The sequence below is a fragment of the Anolis carolinensis genome, chromosome 3, assembly GCF_035594765.1.
Source record: "Anolis carolinensis isolate JA03-04 chromosome 3, rAnoCar3.1.pri, whole genome shotgun sequence".
NCBI lineage: Eukaryota > Metazoa > Chordata > Lepidosauria > Squamata > Dactyloidae > Anolis > Anolis carolinensis.
This window is the reverse complement of record NC_085843.1, coordinates 247,766,090-247,784,165: the sequence shown is the minus strand read 5'-3', so window position 1 is coordinate 247,784,165 and position 18,076 is coordinate 247,766,090. Positions and strand designations below refer to the sequence as shown.

At 40.8% G+C, this 18,076-nt stretch overlaps 6 pseudogenes; all 6 read left to right on the top strand.

Annotated features, from left to right (window-relative positions):
- The first annotated feature begins 3,865 nt into the window (after nt 1–3,865).
- Nucleotides 3,866–3,984, top strand: LOC134298109 (5S ribosomal RNA; annotated as a pseudogene).
- Nucleotides 3,985–6,141: 2,157 nt separating this feature from the next.
- Nucleotides 6,142–6,260, top strand: LOC134298108 (5S ribosomal RNA; annotated as a pseudogene).
- Nucleotides 6,261–9,518: 3,258 nt separating this feature from the next.
- Nucleotides 9,519–9,637, top strand: LOC134298111 (5S ribosomal RNA; annotated as a pseudogene).
- Nucleotides 9,638–12,191: 2,554 nt separating this feature from the next.
- Nucleotides 12,192–12,310, top strand: LOC134298110 (5S ribosomal RNA; annotated as a pseudogene).
- A 2,086-nt stretch (nt 12,311–14,396) lies between these two features.
- LOC134298105 (5S ribosomal RNA) lies at nt 14,397–14,515 on the top strand (annotated as a pseudogene).
- Nucleotides 14,516–16,389: 1,874 nt separating this feature from the next.
- Nucleotides 16,390–16,507, top strand: LOC134298113 (5S ribosomal RNA; annotated as a pseudogene).
- The last annotated feature ends 1,569 nt before the right edge of the window (nt 16,508–18,076 follow it).

The window sequence follows — 18,076 nt, the reverse complement described above, 5'->3', positions numbered from 1 at the left end:
ACCATACTCCATTATTTAATGATAGGATTTGGGGACAGGTGTATGAATCGAGAGGTTCAAATAGAGCACGGGGTGTGGCAATTTTAATTAAAAATACAATAGACTTCCAAGTGGAAATGGTAAAAAGGGATTCAGATGGGAGATGGGTAATGATTAAAGGGAAAATTGAAAAAATTAGAATCACTTTAGTGTGTATATATGCCCCAAACAAAAATCAAAAAAAGTATTTAAAAAAGCTATTTGGGGAAATTGATAAGTTTGCACAAGGAGAAGTGTATTGTGCAGGAGATTATAACCTGGAATTGGTAACAACAAGGCAAAATAGTAATAGAAAGTTAAATATAAGGGAATACAACATGAATGATTTATTAGAAGGGGAACCAGAGAATAATAGATGGACATATTACTCGGGAAGACATGACACATATAGCAAAATAGATTATATTCTGGGGAAAAATACAAACCAATCAGTGATTCTAGAAGCAAAAACACTTCCAATACATTTATCGGATCATGCACCATTAAGAGTAAAAGTAAAATTAGAAATAGAAAGAAAAGAAAGAACCTGGAGATATAACACAGTTTTAAACAGTAGAGAGGAAGAATATGAAACAATTAGGAAAGAAATAAATAAGTATTTTGAGACCAATGACAATGGACAAGTAACTAAAGATATAATTTGGGATGCAAGTAAGGCAGTGATAAGGGGTCACTGTATAAGTTTAGAGGTAAATCTTAGAAGAAGATGGAGGAATGAACAGGATAAGAGAATAAAAGAAATAGAAACCCTGCAAGACAAACATAAAAGGACTAAGGATAGACAGATTTGGAGAGAGCTAAAGGAGAAAAAAAACCAATTAGAAGCATTTGAGGAAAGGAATATAATAAATAAATATCTATACGTTAAAAGCTATTCCCAAAGTTGGAATATAAAATCAATGAAGAGGATGGCTTACTATTTGAAAAAGAAAAAAGAAAAAACATGGATAAAGAGATTGAAAGACGAAAATGGGAAAGAACAAGAGGAGCAAAGTAAGATTAGGGAGATAATGGCAAAATATTATAAAAATCTATATAAGGAAGAGAGGGTAATGCAAGGGAACTTAAATATCAGAGAAAAAATTGCAGAGGAAGACAGAGAGTTATTAAACCAACCAATAACGCAAGAGGAAACAATAAGGGCAATTAAAGGGTTAAAGGGAGGCAAGTCACCAGGGCCAGATGGATTTCCAGCAGAATATTATAAAGCATTTATGGAAGAGTTGGCACCACACCTAACAGAATTGTTCAATGAAATATACACTAAGCAAAAAGTCCCCCTAACATGGAAAGTATCAGAAATTATAACTATACCCAAAAAGGGGAGAGATTTAACACAACCAGGGTCATACAGACCCATTAGTCTATGCAATCAAGATTATAAAATATTTACAAAAATTTTAGCAAAAAGATTGGAAACAATAATGCCAAAAATAATCAAAGAGGATCAATATGGATTTGTGAAGGGAAGAAAAATTGGGGATCCAATAAAAAATGTAGTAATTGCAATGAATCATGCAAATTCGAATAAGAAAAAAATGGGAATTCTCAAATTGGATGTTTACAAAGCATTTGATAAAGTCAATCACAATTATCTGTTAAGATTATGTCAACAGTTGAATATGGGGGAAAACTTTTGCAAAACGCTGCAACAATTGTACAGCAACTGTAAAGCAAAAATAAGGGTGAATAATGGAAGGACAGGAGAGATACCAATTTTAAATGGTACAAAACAAGGTTGTCCATTATCCCCCACTTTATTTGTAATAGCGATAGAAATGCTAGCTGAAAGTATCAGGAATAGCACCAATTGGACAGGGTACAAAATAGAAAAGGGAGGAGGACAAAAGGAAGAAATAAGGCTTAATTTCTTTGCCGATGATGCAATGATTATTACAAGTCAACCGTTAATTATGGTAAAAGATATTATTAAAAAACTGGAAGAATTTAAAAATATATCAGGACTATTCGTTAATATTAAAAAGTCAGAGATACTATGTCTTAATACCCCACCAAGGGAACAACTGGAGATTAGGAAAATATCAGGGTTAAGATTAGGATTAAAGAAGCTGAAATACTTAGGAGTATGGATATATAAAAACCCAAAGAGTATAGTCAAGGGGAATTATAAACAAAAATGGAAGGTAATAGAGAAACAGTTTAAGAATTGGGAAGGAAAAACATTAACAAGAGTGGACAGAATAAGGGCACTAAAAATGTTCATAATACCAAAATTGACATATTTATTTCAAACATTACCGAACACAGTAGATAGGAAGACACTAAAGACATGGGACAGGAGAATAAGAAAATGGGCAGTCGGAGGAAAAAGGCCCAGAATAAGGGACAAATGGTTAAATGCAAAAGAGGAAGAGGGAGGCTGGGGGATTCCAAGTTTAGAAGTCTATCACGATGCGTTTCAAATCCAAAGATTATTGGAAATACAGTATACTAAAAAAAAATGGGCAAATATGGAGAAGATAATAAATAATACTAAAGAAAAAGAAATAATATTTAGGGAATGGAGTAGGAGAGAAGAAGCAGAATTTAAGGAACCTTTTAAAGGAACAATAAAAGTGTGGAAAAAAAGAAAGAAGAAGCTAAGTCCAGGCAATGAGAATAAGATGGCAACTATATGGCAAATTAATTACAATAACAACGAAATTATAGGCAGAACATTGAGATCAATTGAAAGTAGAGGGAAAAGGTTAGTGGAGGATTTGTACACAATAGATGGAGACCCTGTAGAACAAAAAGAAATTCAGAATTGGATAGGATCAGGGAATTGGATTCAAAGCTGGGCTATAAGACAGGAAATTTTTAGATTGAGAGAAAAAATTAGAGAACAGGACAGTCCATTTGAGAAGGCGATTAGGAAATGTTTGAGAGAGGAAAAGAAGGTGGCAGGAGATCTGTATGAACAAATTATAACGGTAAAAGAAGAAATAGTAGAGGAAATTTTCCAAACATGGAGAATGGACATGGAAATTGAGAGGGAAGATATACAAAGGGAAATAAGTAATATAGCAAAAGAAAAGTACAATGTATTAAGGGAAGCAAGAAGGAAAATGTTACAAAAATGGTACAGAACTCCTGCACAACTTTCACGGTTTTTACCAGGGATGAAAGATAGGTGTTGGCACGGTTGTGAACAAAGAGGGGTGTTCAATCATATGATATGGGAGTGCGATCGGGTGCAAGAATACTGGAGAATGATTGAAGGAGAAATCAATAGAATGCTAAATCTACAAATAGTAATAGTTAATAGAAATGTACTACATGCAAGGATAACAGAAGTGAAGAATATACAAAAAGAAAAAATGATTGACAAATTAATAGCATGTGCACAAATTGTTTTAGTGAGCGGTTGGAAAGATAAAACAAAATGGACTCTGACGAATTGGTATAAGTATATAATTGATATGTTAAATGTAGAAATCACAAATTGCAAATGGAATAATATAGATAAAATTGAAAATATTGCAATAATCAAGGGGATGTGGGAACCAGTTAAGAACTATTTAGAGAATGTACTAAGATGTGGAGTGGAAAAATTAAGATTGAGATTGATATTTCAAATGTAACTTCTGTAGTTTGTTGTATAAAGTGTATGTACAAGGAGGGGAGGGTGGGAGGGTGGGAGTGGGATAAGATGACAAAACAACAATAAAAAAAAAAACGGGAAAAAAAAAAACCTAGAAGAAAGCACATTAGATAAAATACTTAGATTGAAATGTATATTTATGAAACATATACAAAACAATTTCGAGAACAAAGATTAACACTAATAATCAATTTCAAGAGACTCAAAGCAAGGAAGCCAACAGCCTACGGCCATACCACTCTGAATGCGCCCGATCTCGTTTGATCTCGGAAGCTTAGGAGAGTCGGACCTGGCTAGTACTTGGATGGGAGACCACCAAGGAAAACTGGATGCTGTAGGCGTTTTCTTCCTGTAGAGCATTTGACTTCACTGCCATTTCTTTAAATAAGAGTCAAAGTTGACTTTTCTTCTGCCTGGCTTCAGTTCCTCGAACTCCTTCCTTTCTGGAGGAAGTGCAGTGAGGGCATGTTGAAGGCAAGGCAGCAGAATCCCTTCCACACCATTAATATCACATATGAAGGAACCTTAAGGAATGGGCCTGATCTCGTTTGATCTCAGAACCTAAACAAGGTGGCTCCTGATTAATACGTGCTCTCTCGAGATTCAGAGCTCGTGCTCTCTAGAGCTCTCGAATTCAAAGCTATATCTTTAATCCAAAGTTGACTCTTTCTCTGGATGCCTGGCTGCAGTTCCTCACAATCCTTCCCAATCAGAGGAAAAGCGGTGAGGGCATACTGAAGGCTGGGCTCCAGAACCCCTCCCCTCGATGATATATTTTCCTACGACTCCGTCAATATCACATATGAAGGAACCGTACCGCTGGCCACTCCTGGTCATCTGTTAGGGAACCTGCAAATGAATGGCTTCTGCATCTTGAAGCCAAGTCAACACCTGGAAACTTGTTCCACAATTCAGAAATTTGTAGAATAACTTCAATCCATCCAATTTTATGGAATTGAGACCTTTTGAGTCATGCGTTTATGAAAGAAATATGATCTATTGGGAATGTGGAAAGCAGCCCATTACGACAACTCACTGTACTTATATTTTCAGATGCGCCGTTCGTTAAATCAACTGGAGCAGGTTTCACATCCAGCACTTGCAGAGCTGTTAAAACTCAGAGGGAACCAATCGTAAGAGGACAACTGGTGATGGCCATGTCATGGGAAATGCGCCTGATATCCTTCGATCTCAGAACCTAAAAAAGGTTGCGCCTGATTAATGCGTGTGTGATAGCACCTGGGAACATTGATTTCTGTGGGCTTTTTGCTCCTTAGAGCTCTCAAATTCAGAGCTATGTCTTTAATCAAGAGTCAAAGTTGACTCTTTCTCTGGATGCGTGGCCTCAATTCCTCACAATCCTTCCTCTTCAGAGGAAAAGCGGTGAGGGCACACTGAAGGCCGGGCTCCAGAACCCCTTCCCCTCGATGATATGTTTTCCTACGACACCGTCAATATCACGTACGAAGGAACTGTACCGCTGGCCACTCCTGGTCATCTGTTAGGGAACCTACAAATGAATGGCTTCTGCATCTTGAAGCCAAGTCAACACCTGGAAACTTGTTCCAGAGTTCAGAAATTTGGAAAATAACTGCAATCCATCCAATTTTATGGAATTGGGACCTTTTGAGTCATGCGTTTATGAAAGAAATATGATCTATTGGGAATGTGGGAAGCAGCACATTACGACAACTCACTGTACTTACATTTTCAGATGCGCCGTTCGTTAAATCAACTGGGGCAGGTTTCACATCCAGCACTTGCAGAAATGTTAAAACTCAGAGGGAACCAATCGTAAGAGGATAACTGGTGATGGCCATGTCATGGGAAATGCGCCTGATATTCTTCGATTTCAGAACCTAAAAAAGGTTGCACCTGATTAATGCGTGTGTGAGAATACCTAAGAACATTGAGTTCTATGGACTTTTTTCTCCTTAGAGCTCTCAAATTCAAAGCTATGGCTTCAATCAAGAGTAAAGGTTGACTCTTTTTTTATGTTGGATGCTTGGCCTCAATTCCTCACAATCCTTCCTCTTCAGAGGAAAAGCGGTGAGGGCACACTGAAGGCCGGGCTCCAGAACCCCTTCCCCTCGATGATATGTTTTCCTACGACACCGTCAATATCACGTACGAAGGAAACGTACCGCTGGCCACTCCTGGTCATCTGTTAGGGAACCTGCAAATGAATGGCTTCTGCATCTTGAAGCCAAGTCAACACCTGGAAACTTGTTCCAGAGTTCAGAAATTTGGAAAATAACTGCAATCCTTCAATGATAATGATGACGATGATGATGACGATAATAATAATAATTGTATAATATCCCCACCTGTCATCAAAAATTGCAGAGGTGCAAAACAGTTAAAAACCTAGAAGAAAGCACATTAGATAAAATACTTAGATTGAAATGTATATTTATGAAACATATACAAAACAATTTCGAGAACAAAGATTAACACTAATAATCAATTTCAAGAGACTCAAAGCAAGGAAGCCAACAGCCTACGGCCATACCACTCTGAATGCGCCCGATCTCGTTTGATCTCGGAAGCTTAGGAGAGTCGGACCTGGCTAGTACTTGGATGGGAGACCACCAAGGAAAACTGGATGCTGTAGGCGTTTTCTTCCTGTAGAGCATTTGACTTCACTGCCATTTCTTTAAATAAGAGTCAAAGTTGACTTTTCTTCTGCCTGGCTTCAGTTCCTCGAACTCCTTCCTTTCTGGAGGAAGTGCAGTGAGGGCATGTTGAAGGCAAGGCAGCAGAATCCCTTCCACACCATTAATATCACATATGAAGGAACCTTAAGGAATGGGCCTGATCTCGTTTGATCTCAGAACCTAAACAAGGTGGCTCCTGATTAATACGTGCTCTCTCGAGATTCAGAGCTCGTGCTCTCTAGAGCTCTCGAATTCAAAGCTATATCTTTAATCCAAAGTTGACTCTTTCTCTGGATGCCTGGCCGCAGTTCCTCACAATCCTTCCCAATCAGAGGAAAAGCGGTGAGGGCATACTGAAGGCTGGGCTCCAGAACCCCTCCCCTCGATGATATATTTTCCTACGACTCCGTCAATATCACATATGAAGGAACCGTACCGCTGGCCACTCCTGGTCATCTGTTAGGGAACCTGCAAATGAATGGCTTCTGCATCTTGAAGCCAAGTCAACACCTGGAAACTTGTTCCACAATTCAGAAATTTGTAGAATAACTTCAATCCATCCAATTTTATTGAATTGAGACCTTTTGAGTCATGCGTTTATGAAAGAAATATGATCTATTGGGAATGTGGGAAGCAGCACATTATGACAACTCACTGTACTTACATTTTCAGATGTGCCGTTCGTTAAATCAACTGGGGCAGGTTTCACATCCAGCACTTGCAGAGATGTTAAAACTCAGAGGGAACCAATGGTAACAGGACAACTGGTGATGGTGATATCATGGGTAATGCGCCTGATATCGTTCTATCTTAGAACCTAAAAAAGGTCGTGCCTGATTAATGCGTGTGTGAGAATACCTGAGAACATTGAGTTCTATGGGCTTTTTTCTCCTTAGAGCTCTCAAATTCAAAGCTATGGCTTCAATCAAGAGTAAAGGTTGGCTCTATTTTTTTGTTGGATGCCTGGCCTCAGTTCCTCACAATCCTTCCTCTTCAGAGGAAAAGCGGTGAGAGCATACTGAAGGCTGGGCTCCAGAACCCCTTCCCCTCGATGATATGTTTTCCTACCATTCTGTCGATATCACCCACAAAAGAGCCTTACCACTGGCCACTCCTGGTCATCTGTTAGGGAACCTGCAAATGAATGGCTTCTGCACCTTGAAGCCAATTCAAGAACTGGAAACTTCTTCCAGAAATCAGAAACTTGGAGAAGAACTTCAATCCACCCATTTTCATTTCTTTCAGTCATTTTGCGTGTTGCGTTTATGAAAGAAATACGATCTATTAAGAATGTGGGGAGCAGCATGTACGACAACTCATTGTATCATGCAATTTGGAGGGCTTTCTGGAGTGCACAACAAAAATATTTAAATTTTCACCTTTCCCGTTCGTTAAAGTAACAGGAGAAGGTTTCACATCCAGGAATTACAGAGCTGTTAAAACTCAAAGGGAACCAATGGTAAGAGGACAACTAATGATGCCCAATGTCATGGGAAATGCGCCTGATATCCTTCAATCTCAGAATCTAAAAAAGGTCGCTCCTGATTAATGCATGTGTGAGAGCACCTGGGAACATTGATTTCTGTGGGCTTTTTGCTCCTTAGAGCTCTCAAATTCAAAGCTATGTCTTTAAACAAGAGTCAAAGTTGTCTTTTTCTCTGGATGCCTGGCCTCATGTCCTCACAATCCTTCCCCTTCAGAGGAAAAGCGGTGAGGGCACACTGAAGGCCGGGCTCCAAAACCCCTTCCCCTAAATGATATGTTTTCCTACGATGCCGTCAATATCCATGTAAGAAGGAACCGTACCGCTGGCTACTCCTGGTCATCTGTTAGGGAACCTGCAAATGAATGGTTTCTGCATCATGAAGCCAAGTCAACACCTGGAAACTTGTTACAGAATTCAAAAATTTGGAGAATAACTTCAATCCATCCAATTTCATAGAATTGGGACCTTTTGCGTCATGCGTTTATGAAAGAAATACGATCTATTGGGAATGTGGGAAGCAGCACATTACGACAACTCACTGTACTTACATTTTCAGATGCGCCGTTCATTAAATCAACTGGAGCAGGTTTCACATCCAGCACTTGCAGAGCTGTTAAAACTCAGAGGGAACCAAATGTAAGAGGACAACTGGTGATGGCCAGGTCATGGGAAATGCGCCTGATATCCTTCGATCTCAGAACCTAAAAAGGATTGCGCCTGATTAATGCGTGTGTGAGAGCACCTGGGAACATTGATTTCTGTGGGCTTTTTGCTCCTTAGAGCTCTCGAATTCAAAGCTAGGTCTTTAATCAAGACTCAAAATTGGCTCTTTCTCTGGATGCCTGGCCTCAGTTCCTCACAATCGTTCCCCTTCAGAGGAAAAGCGGTGAGGGCACACTGAAGGCTGGGCTCCAGAACCCCTTCCCCTCGATGATATGTTTTCCTACGACTCCGTCAATATCACGTAGAAAGGAACCGTACCACTGGCCACTCCTGGTCATCTGTTAGGGAACCTGCAAATGAATGGCTTCTGCACCTTGAAGCCAATTCAAGAACTGGAAACTCATTCCAGAATACAGAAACTTGGAGAAGAACTTCAATCCATCCATATTTCATTGAACTGGGGCCTTTTCCCTCTTGTGTTGAGGAAAGAAATATGATCTTTTGGCAATGTGGTGAGCAGCACAAATGGAACACTGACTACCGTTGACCTTGGAGGGCCTGACGGCATTTGACAACCTGGAAATGTAGATCAGGTTTCAAAAAGTAGAAGAAAACTTTGTGCCTAATGGAATTTCATTGATTCTGGTTGTTTGGATTGATGCGATGGTGGAAGAATTCAGTCAATTGAAATGGGGGTCCTCCCCAAATTCATATGTTGAAACCTATTGCAGGTTTCAAAAGATTTTATTGGGTTGAAAGCTTTGATTATTAATACTTCCAGGTTTTCCCTTCGATGATAATGATGATGATGATGACGATGACGATGACGATGACGATGATAATAATAATAATAATAATAATAATAATAATAATAATAATAATTGTACAATGTCACCACCTGTCATCAAAAATTACAGAGGTGTAAAACAGTTAAAAACCTAGAAGAAAGCATATTAGATAAAATACTTAGCTTAAAATGTATATTTATGAAACATATACAAAACAATTTCGAGAACAAAGATTAACACTAATAATCAATTTCAAGAGACTCAAAGCAAGGAAGCCAACAGCCTACGGCCATATCACTCTGAATGCGCCCGATCTCGTTTGATCTCGGAAGCTTAGGAGAGTCAGACCTGGCTAGTACTTGGATGGGAGACCACCAAGGAATACTGGGTGCTGTAGGCGTTTTCTTCCTGTGGAGCATTCAACTTCACTGCCATTTCTTTAAATAAGAGTCAAAGTTGACTTTTCTTCTGCCTGGCTTCAGTTCCTCGAACTCCTTCCTTTCTGGAGGAAGTGCAGTGAGGGCATGTTGAAGGCAAGGCGGCAGAATCCCTTCCACTCGGTTAATATCACATATGAAGGAACCTAAAGGAATGGGACTGATCTCATTCGATCTCAGAACCTAAACAAGGTGGCTCCTGATTAATACGTGTTCTCTCGAGATTCAGAGCTCGTGCTCTCTAGAGCTCTCGAATTCAAAGTTATATCTTTAATCCAAAGTTGACTCTTTCTCTGGATGCCAGGCCGCAGTTCCTCACAATCCTTCCTCTTCAGAGGAAAAGCGGTGAGGGCATACTGAAGGCGGGGCTCCAGAACTCCTCCCCTCGATGCTATCTTTTCCTACGACTCCGGCAATATCACATACGAAGGAACCGTACCACTGGCCACTCCTGGTCATCTGTTTGGGAACCTGCAAACGAATGGTTTCTGCACAAGGAAGCCAATTCAAGACCTGGAAACTTGTTCCAAAAATCAGAAACTTGGAGAAGAACTTCAATCCATCCAATTTCATGGAATTGGGACTTTGCATCATGCGTTTATGAAAGAAATACAAACTATTGGGAATGTGGGAAGCAGCACATTACGACAACTCATTATACTTACATTTTCAGATGCGCCGTTCGTTAAATCAACTGGAGCAGGTTTCACATCCAGCACTTGCAGAGCTGTTAAAACTCAGAGGGAACCAATCGTAAGAGGACAACTGGTGATGGCCATGTCATGGGAAATGCGCCTGATATCCTTCGATCTCAGAACCTAAAAAAGGTTGCGCCTGATTAATGCGTGTGTGATAGCACCTGGGAACATTGATTTCTGTGGGCTTTTTGCTCCTTAGAGCTCTCAAATTCAGAGCTATGTCTTTAATCAAGAGTCAAAGTTGACTCTTTCTCTGGATGCGTGGCCTCAATTCCTCACAATCCTTCCTCTTCAGAGGAAAAGCGGTGAGGGCACACTGAAGGCCGGGCTCCAGAACCCCTTCCCCTCAATGATATGTTTTCCTACGATGCCGTCAATATCCATGTAAGAAGGAACCGTACCGCTGGCTACTCCTGGTCATCTGTTAGGGAACCTGCAAATGAATGGTTTCTGCATCTTGAAGCCAAGTCAACACCTGGAAACTTGTTCCAGAATTCAGAAATTTGGAGAATAACTTCAATCCATCCAATTTCATAGAATTGGGACCTTTTGCGTCATGCGTTTATGAAAGAAATACGATCTATTGGGAATGTGGGAAGCAGCACATTACGACAACTCACTGTACTTACATTTTCAGATGCGCCGTTCATTAAATCAACTGGAGCAGGTTTCACATCCAGCACTTGCAGAGCTGTTAAAACTCAGAGGGAACCAAATGTAAGAGGACAACTGGTGATGGCCAGGTCATGGGAAATGCGCCTGATATCCTTCGATCTCAGAACCTAAAAAGGATTGCGCCTGATTAATGCGTGTGTGAGAGCACCTGGGAACATTGATTTCTGTGGGCTTTTTGCTCCTTAGAGCTCTCGAATTCAAAGCTAGGTCTTTAATCAAGACTCAAAATTGGCTCTTTCTCTGGATGCCTGGCCTCAGTTCCTCACAATCGTTCCCCTTCAGAGGAAAAGCGGTGAGGGCACACTGAAGGCTGGGCTCCAGAACCCCTTCCCCTCGATGATATGTTTTCCTACGACTCCGTCAATATCACGTAGAAAGGAACCGTACCACTGGCCACTCCTGGTCATCTGTTAGGGAACCTGCAAATGAATGGCTTCTGCACCTTGAAGCCAATTCAAGAACTGGAAACTCATTCCAGAATACAGAAACTTGGAGAAGAACTTCAATCCATCCATATTTCATTGAACTGGGGCCTTTTCCCTCTTGTGTTGAGGAAAGAAATATGATCTTTTGGCAATGTGGTGAGCAGCACAAATGGAACACTGACTACCGTTGACCTTGGAGGGCCTGACGGCATTTGAAAACCTGGAAATGTAGATCAGGTTTCAAAAAGTAGAAGAAAACTTTGTGCCTAATGGAATTTCATTGATTCTGGTTGTTTGGATTGATGCGATGGTGGAAGAATTCAGTCAATTGAAATGGGGGTCCTCCCCAAATTCATATGTTGAAACCTATTGCAGGTTTCAAAAGATTTTATTGGGTTGAAAGCTTTGATTATTAATACTTCCAGGTTTTCCCTTCGATGATAATGATGATGATGATGACGATGACGATGACGATGATGATAATGATAATAATAATAATAATAATAATAATAATAATAATAATAATAATAATTGTATAATGTCCCCACCTGTCATCAAAAATTACAGAGGTGTAAAACAGTTAAAAACCTAGAAGAAAGCATATTAGATAAAATACTTAGCTTAAAATGTATATTTATGAAACATATACAAAACAATTTCGAGAACAAAGATTAACACTAATAATCAATTTCAAGAGACTCAAAGCAAGGAAGCCAACAGCCTACGGCCATATCACTCTGAATGCGCCCGATCTCGTTTGATCTCGGAAGCTTAGGAGAGTCAGACCTGGCTAGTACTTGGATGGGAGACCACCAAGGAATACTGGGTGCTGTAGGCGTTTTCTTCCTGTGGAGCATTCGACTTCACTGCCATTTCTTTAAATAAGAGTCAAAGTTGACTTTTCTTCTGCCTGGCTTCAGTTCCTCGAACTCCTTCCTTTCTGGAGGAAGTGCAGTGAGGGCATGTTGAAGGCAAGGCAGCAGAATCCCTTCCACTCGGTTAATATCACATATGAAGGAACCTAAAGGAATGGGACTGATCTCATTCGATCTCAGAACCTAAACAAGGTGGCTCCTGATTAATACGTGTTCTCTCGAGATTCAGAGCTCGTGCTCTCTAGAGCTCTCGAATTCAAAGTTATATCTTTAATCCAAAGTTGACTCTTTCTCTGGATGCCAGGCCGCAGTTCCTCACAATCCTTCCTCTTCAGAGGAAAAGCGGTGAGGGCATACTGAAGGCGGGGCTCCAGAACTCCTCCCCTCGATGCTATCTTTTCCTACGACTCCGGCAATATCACATACGAAGGAACCGTACCACTGGCCACTCCTGGTCATCTGTTAGGGAACCTGCAAACCTGCAATTCCAATTTTATGGAATTGGGACCTTTTGAGTCATGCGTTTATGAAAGAAATATGATCTATTGGGAATGTTGGAAGCAGCACATTACGACAACTCACTGTACTTACATTTTCAGATGCGCCGTTCGTTAAATCAACTGGGGCAGGTTTCACATCCAGCACTTGCAGAAATGTTAAAACTCAGAGGGAACCAATCGTAAGAGGATAACTGGTGATGGCCATGTCATGGGAAATGCGCCTGATATTCTTCGATTTCAGAACCTAAAAAAGGTTGCACCTGATTAATGCGTGTGTGAGAATACCTAAGAACATTGAGTTCTATGGACTTTTTTCTCCTTAGAGCTCTCAAATTCAAAGCTATGGCTTCAATCAAGAGTAAAGGTTGACTCTTTTTTTATGTTGGATGCCTGGCCTCAATTCCTCACAATCCTTCCTCTTCAGAGGAAAAGCGGTGAGGGCACACTGAAGGCCGGGCTCCAGAACCCCTTCCCCTCGATGATATGTTTTCCTACGACACCGTCAATATCACGTATGAAGGAACCGTACCGCTGGCCACTCCTGGTCATCTGTTAGGGAACCTACAAATGAATGGCTTCTCCATCTTGAAGCCAAGTCAACACCTGGAAACTTGTTCCAGAGTTCAGAAATTTGGAAAATAACTGCAATCCATCCAATTTTATGGAATTGGGACCTTTTGAGTCATGCGTTTATGAAAGAAATATGATCTATTGGGAATGTGGGAAGCAGCACATTACGACAACTCACTTTACTCACATTTTCAGATGCCCCGTTCGTTAAATCAACTGGAGCAGGTTTCACATCCAGCATTTGCAGAAATGTTAAAACTCAGAGGGAACCAATGGTAACAGGACAACTGGTGATGGTAATATCATGGGAAATTCGCCTGATATCGTTCGATCTTAGAACCTAATAAAGGTCGTGCCTGATTAATGCGTGTGTGAGAATACCTAAGAACATTGAGTTCTATGGACTTTTTTCTCCTTAGAGCTCTCAAATTCAAAGCTATGGCTTCAATCAAGAGTAAAGGTTGACTCTTTTTTTATGTTGGATGCCTGGCCTCAGTTCCTCACAATCCTTCCTCTTCAGAGGAAAAGCGGTGAGGGCACACTGAAGGCCGGGCTCCAGAACCCCTTCCCCTCGATGATATGTTTTCCTACGACACCGTCAATATCACGTACGAAGGAACCGTACCGCTGGCCACTCCTGGTCATCTGTTAGGGAACCTACAAATGAATGGCTTCTGCATCTTGAAGCCAAGTCAACACCTGGAAACTTGTTCCAGAGTTCAGAAATTTGGAAAATAACTGCAATCCTTCAATGATAATGATGACGATGATGATGACGATAATAATAATAATTGTATAATGTCCCCACCTGTCATCAAAAATTGCAGAGGTGCAAAACAGTTAAAAACCTAGAAGAAAGCACATTAGATAAAATACTTAGATTGAAATGTATATTTATGAAACATATACAAAACAATTTTGAGAACAAAGATTAACACTAATAATCAATTTAAAGAGACTCAAGGCAAGGAAGCCAACAGCCTACGGCCATACCACTCTGAATGCGCCCGATCTCGTTTGATCTCGGAAGCTTAGGAGAGTTGGACCTGGCTAGTACTTGGATGGGAGACCACCAAGGAATACTGGGTGCTGTAGGCGTTTTCTTCCTGTGGAGCATTCGACTTCACTGCCATTTCTTTAAATAAGAGTCAAAGTTAACTTTTTTTCTGCCTTGCTTCAGTTCCTCGAACTCCTTCCTTTCTGGAGCAAGTGCAGTGAGGGCATGTTGAAGGCAAGGCGGCAGAATCCCTTCCACTCGGTTAATATCACATATGAAGGAACCTAAAGGAATGGGCCTGATCTCGTTCGATCTCAGAACCTAAACAAGGTGGCTCCTGATTAATACGTGTTCTCTCGAGATTCAGAGCTCGTGCTCTCTAGAGCTCTCGAATTCAAAGCTATATCTTTAATCCAAAGTTGACTCTTTCTCTGGATGCCAGGCCGCACTTCCTCACAATCCTTCCCAATCAGAGGAAAAGCGGTGAGGGCATACTGAAGGCTGGGCTCCAGAACCCCTCCCTTCGATGATATGTTTTCCTACGACTCCGGCAATATCACGTAGGAAGGAACCGTACCACTGGCCACTCCTGGTCATCTGTTAGGGAACCTGCAAATAAATGGCTTCTGCACCTTGAAGCCAATTCAACACCTGGAAACTCATTCCAAAATTCAGAAACTTGGAGAAGAACTTCAATCCATCCAATTTCATGGAATTGGTACTTTGCGTCATGCGTTTATGAAAGAAATATGATCTATTGGGAATGTGGGAAGCAGCACATTACGACAACTCATTATACTTACATTTTCAGATGCGCCGTTCGTTAAATCAACTGGAGCAGGTTTCACATGCAGCACTTGCAGAGCTGTTAAAACTCAAAGGGAACCAATCGTAAGAGGATAACTGGTGATGGCCGTGTCATGGGAAATGCGCCTGATATCCTTCGATTTCAGAACCTAAAAAAGGTTGCGCCTGATAAATGCGTGTGTGAAAGCACTTGGGAACATTGATTTCTGTGGGCTTGTTGCTCCTTAGAGCTCTCAAATTCAAAGCTATGTCTTTAATCAAGAGTCAAAGTTGACTCTTTCTCTGGATGCCTGGCCTCAGTTCCTCGCAATACTTCCCCTTCAGAGGAAAAGCGGTGAGGGCACACTGAAGGCCGGGCTCCAGAACCCTTTCCCCTCGATGATATGTTTTCCTACGACTCCGGCAATATCAGGTACGAAGGGACCGTACCACTGGCCACTCCTGGTCATCTGTTAGGGAACCTGCAAATGAATGGCTTCTGCACCTTGAAGCCAATTCAACACCTGGAAACTTCTTCCAGAATTCAGAATCCTGGAGAATAACTTCTATCCAACCATTTTGATGGAATTGGGACCTTTTTCGTCATGCCTTGATGAAAGAAATACGATCTATTGGGAATGTGGTGAGCAACACAAATGGAACACTGAATACTGTTGACCTTGGAGTTCCTGACGGCATTTGAAAACCTGGAAATGTAGATCAGGTTTCAAGAAGTTGAAGAAAACTTTGTGCCTAATGGAATTTCATTGATTCTGGTTGTTTGGATTGATGCGATGGTGGAAGAAATTCAATCAATTGAAATGGGGGTCCTCCCCAAATTCATATGTTGAAACCTATTGCAGGTTTCAAAAGATTTTATTGGGATGAAAGCTTTGATTATTAATACTTCCAGGTTTTCCCTTCAATGATAATGATGACAATGACGATGACAATGACGATGACGATGACGATGATGATAATAATAATAATAATAATAATAATTGTATAATGTCCCCACCTGTCATCAAAAATTGTAGAGGGGCAAAACAGTTAAAAACCTAGAAGAAAGCACATTAGATAAAATACTTAGATTGAAATGTATATTTATGAAACGTATACAAAACAATTTCGAGAACAAAGATTAACACTAATTATCAATTTCAAGAGACTCAAAACAAGGAAGCCAGCAGCCTAAGCCATACCACTCTGAATGCGCCCGATCTCGTTTGATCTCAGAAGCTTAGGAGAGTCGGACCTGGCTAGTACTTGGATGGGAGACCACCAAGGAATACTGGGTGCTGTAGGCGTTTTCTTCCTGTGGAGCATTCGACTTCACTGCCATTTCTTTAAATAAGAGTCAAAGTTGACTTTTCTGCTGCCTGGCTTCAGTTCCTCGAACTCCTTCCTTTCTGGAGGAAGTGCAGTGAGGGCATGTTGAAGGCAAGGCGGCAGAATCCCTTCCACTCGGTTAATATCACACATGAAGGAACCTAAAGGAATGGCCCTGATCTCGTTCGATCTCAGAACCTGAACAAGGTGGCTCCTGATTAATGCGTGTGTGAGAGCACCTGAGAACATTGATTTCTGTGGCCTTTTTGCTTCATGGAATTGGAACCTTTTGCGCCATGCGTTTATGAAAGAAATATGATCTATTGGGAATGTGGGAAGCACCACATTACGACAACTCACTGTACTTACATTATCAGATGCGCCGTTCGTTAAATCAACTTGAGCAGGTTTCACATGCAGCACTTGCAGAGCTGTTAAAATTTAGAGGGAACCAATCGTAAGAGGACAGCTGGTGATGGCCATGTCATGGGAAATGCGCCTGATATCCTTCGATCTCAGAACCTAAAAAAGGTTCTGCCTGATTAATGCGATTAATGCGTGTGTGAGAGCACCTGGGAACATTGATTTCTGTGGGCTTTTTGCTCCTTAGAGCTTTCGAATTCAAAGCTATGTCTTTAATCGTTGGACCCCGAAAGCTAAGCAAGGTTGCGCCTGTTTAATGCTTGGATGTGAAATTATTGATTCCTGTCGTCTCTTTCATCCCTTGATGATCTTATCCTACCCCAGGGTTTATTTCACATATGAAGGAATTGGAATGGCGGTATTCCTAATCATTTGTCAGGGATCTTTTAAAGGAAAGACTTCTGCACCTTGACACCAACTGCAAACCTGGCAACTTACCACAAGTTTTTGGAAACTGAAGAAAATTTATCGTCCTTCCAAGTTTCATTGATTTGGGGCTTTTGAGTTAAATAAATCCTAATTCAGGAAAAGCTCAGACGCTTTTGCAATCACCATTGCGTGGTTTGGCATCTGTCTGGAAAACGTTGCAGAAACAGAGTAACTGCACATTGGATTTTAATCATGTTTTATTTACTATGATTCTTTTCTGTTGCCGAGGTACTGTTTCTACATGTGATCGAAAAACCAGTATGTATCCTGTTATCCTGTTACACTGTGCCATCTCATTTGGGGCCATGTCTGGCAGCGGATTCTCCTGATCCCAGACTTTCCACAACGAAAGGCGCCACCATTTCTCTTTTGGACATTGAAGAGGAAAGATCTCCATGATTAGCAAATCGGTAATTGTATTATTTTTAAATCCCCTCTGGAGACTGCCCTTTTTCTTCTCACCATGTTGTATCTTCATGTCAGCAACAAACCTCTCAGATAGTGAAAGATGTCATTTTAAACAAACGATTTACCTCCTGTGTATTTTGTCCTGTGGTGAGTAGTGCCACTAGACAACAGCTTCTGCTATTTCAGGAATTTTATTGTCTATGTTATGTTTAACAGTTAACAAGTGTTGTCATTTACCAATTCTAAACACAGTCTTCAAATGCAGTATATCTTATGTTGGATACATT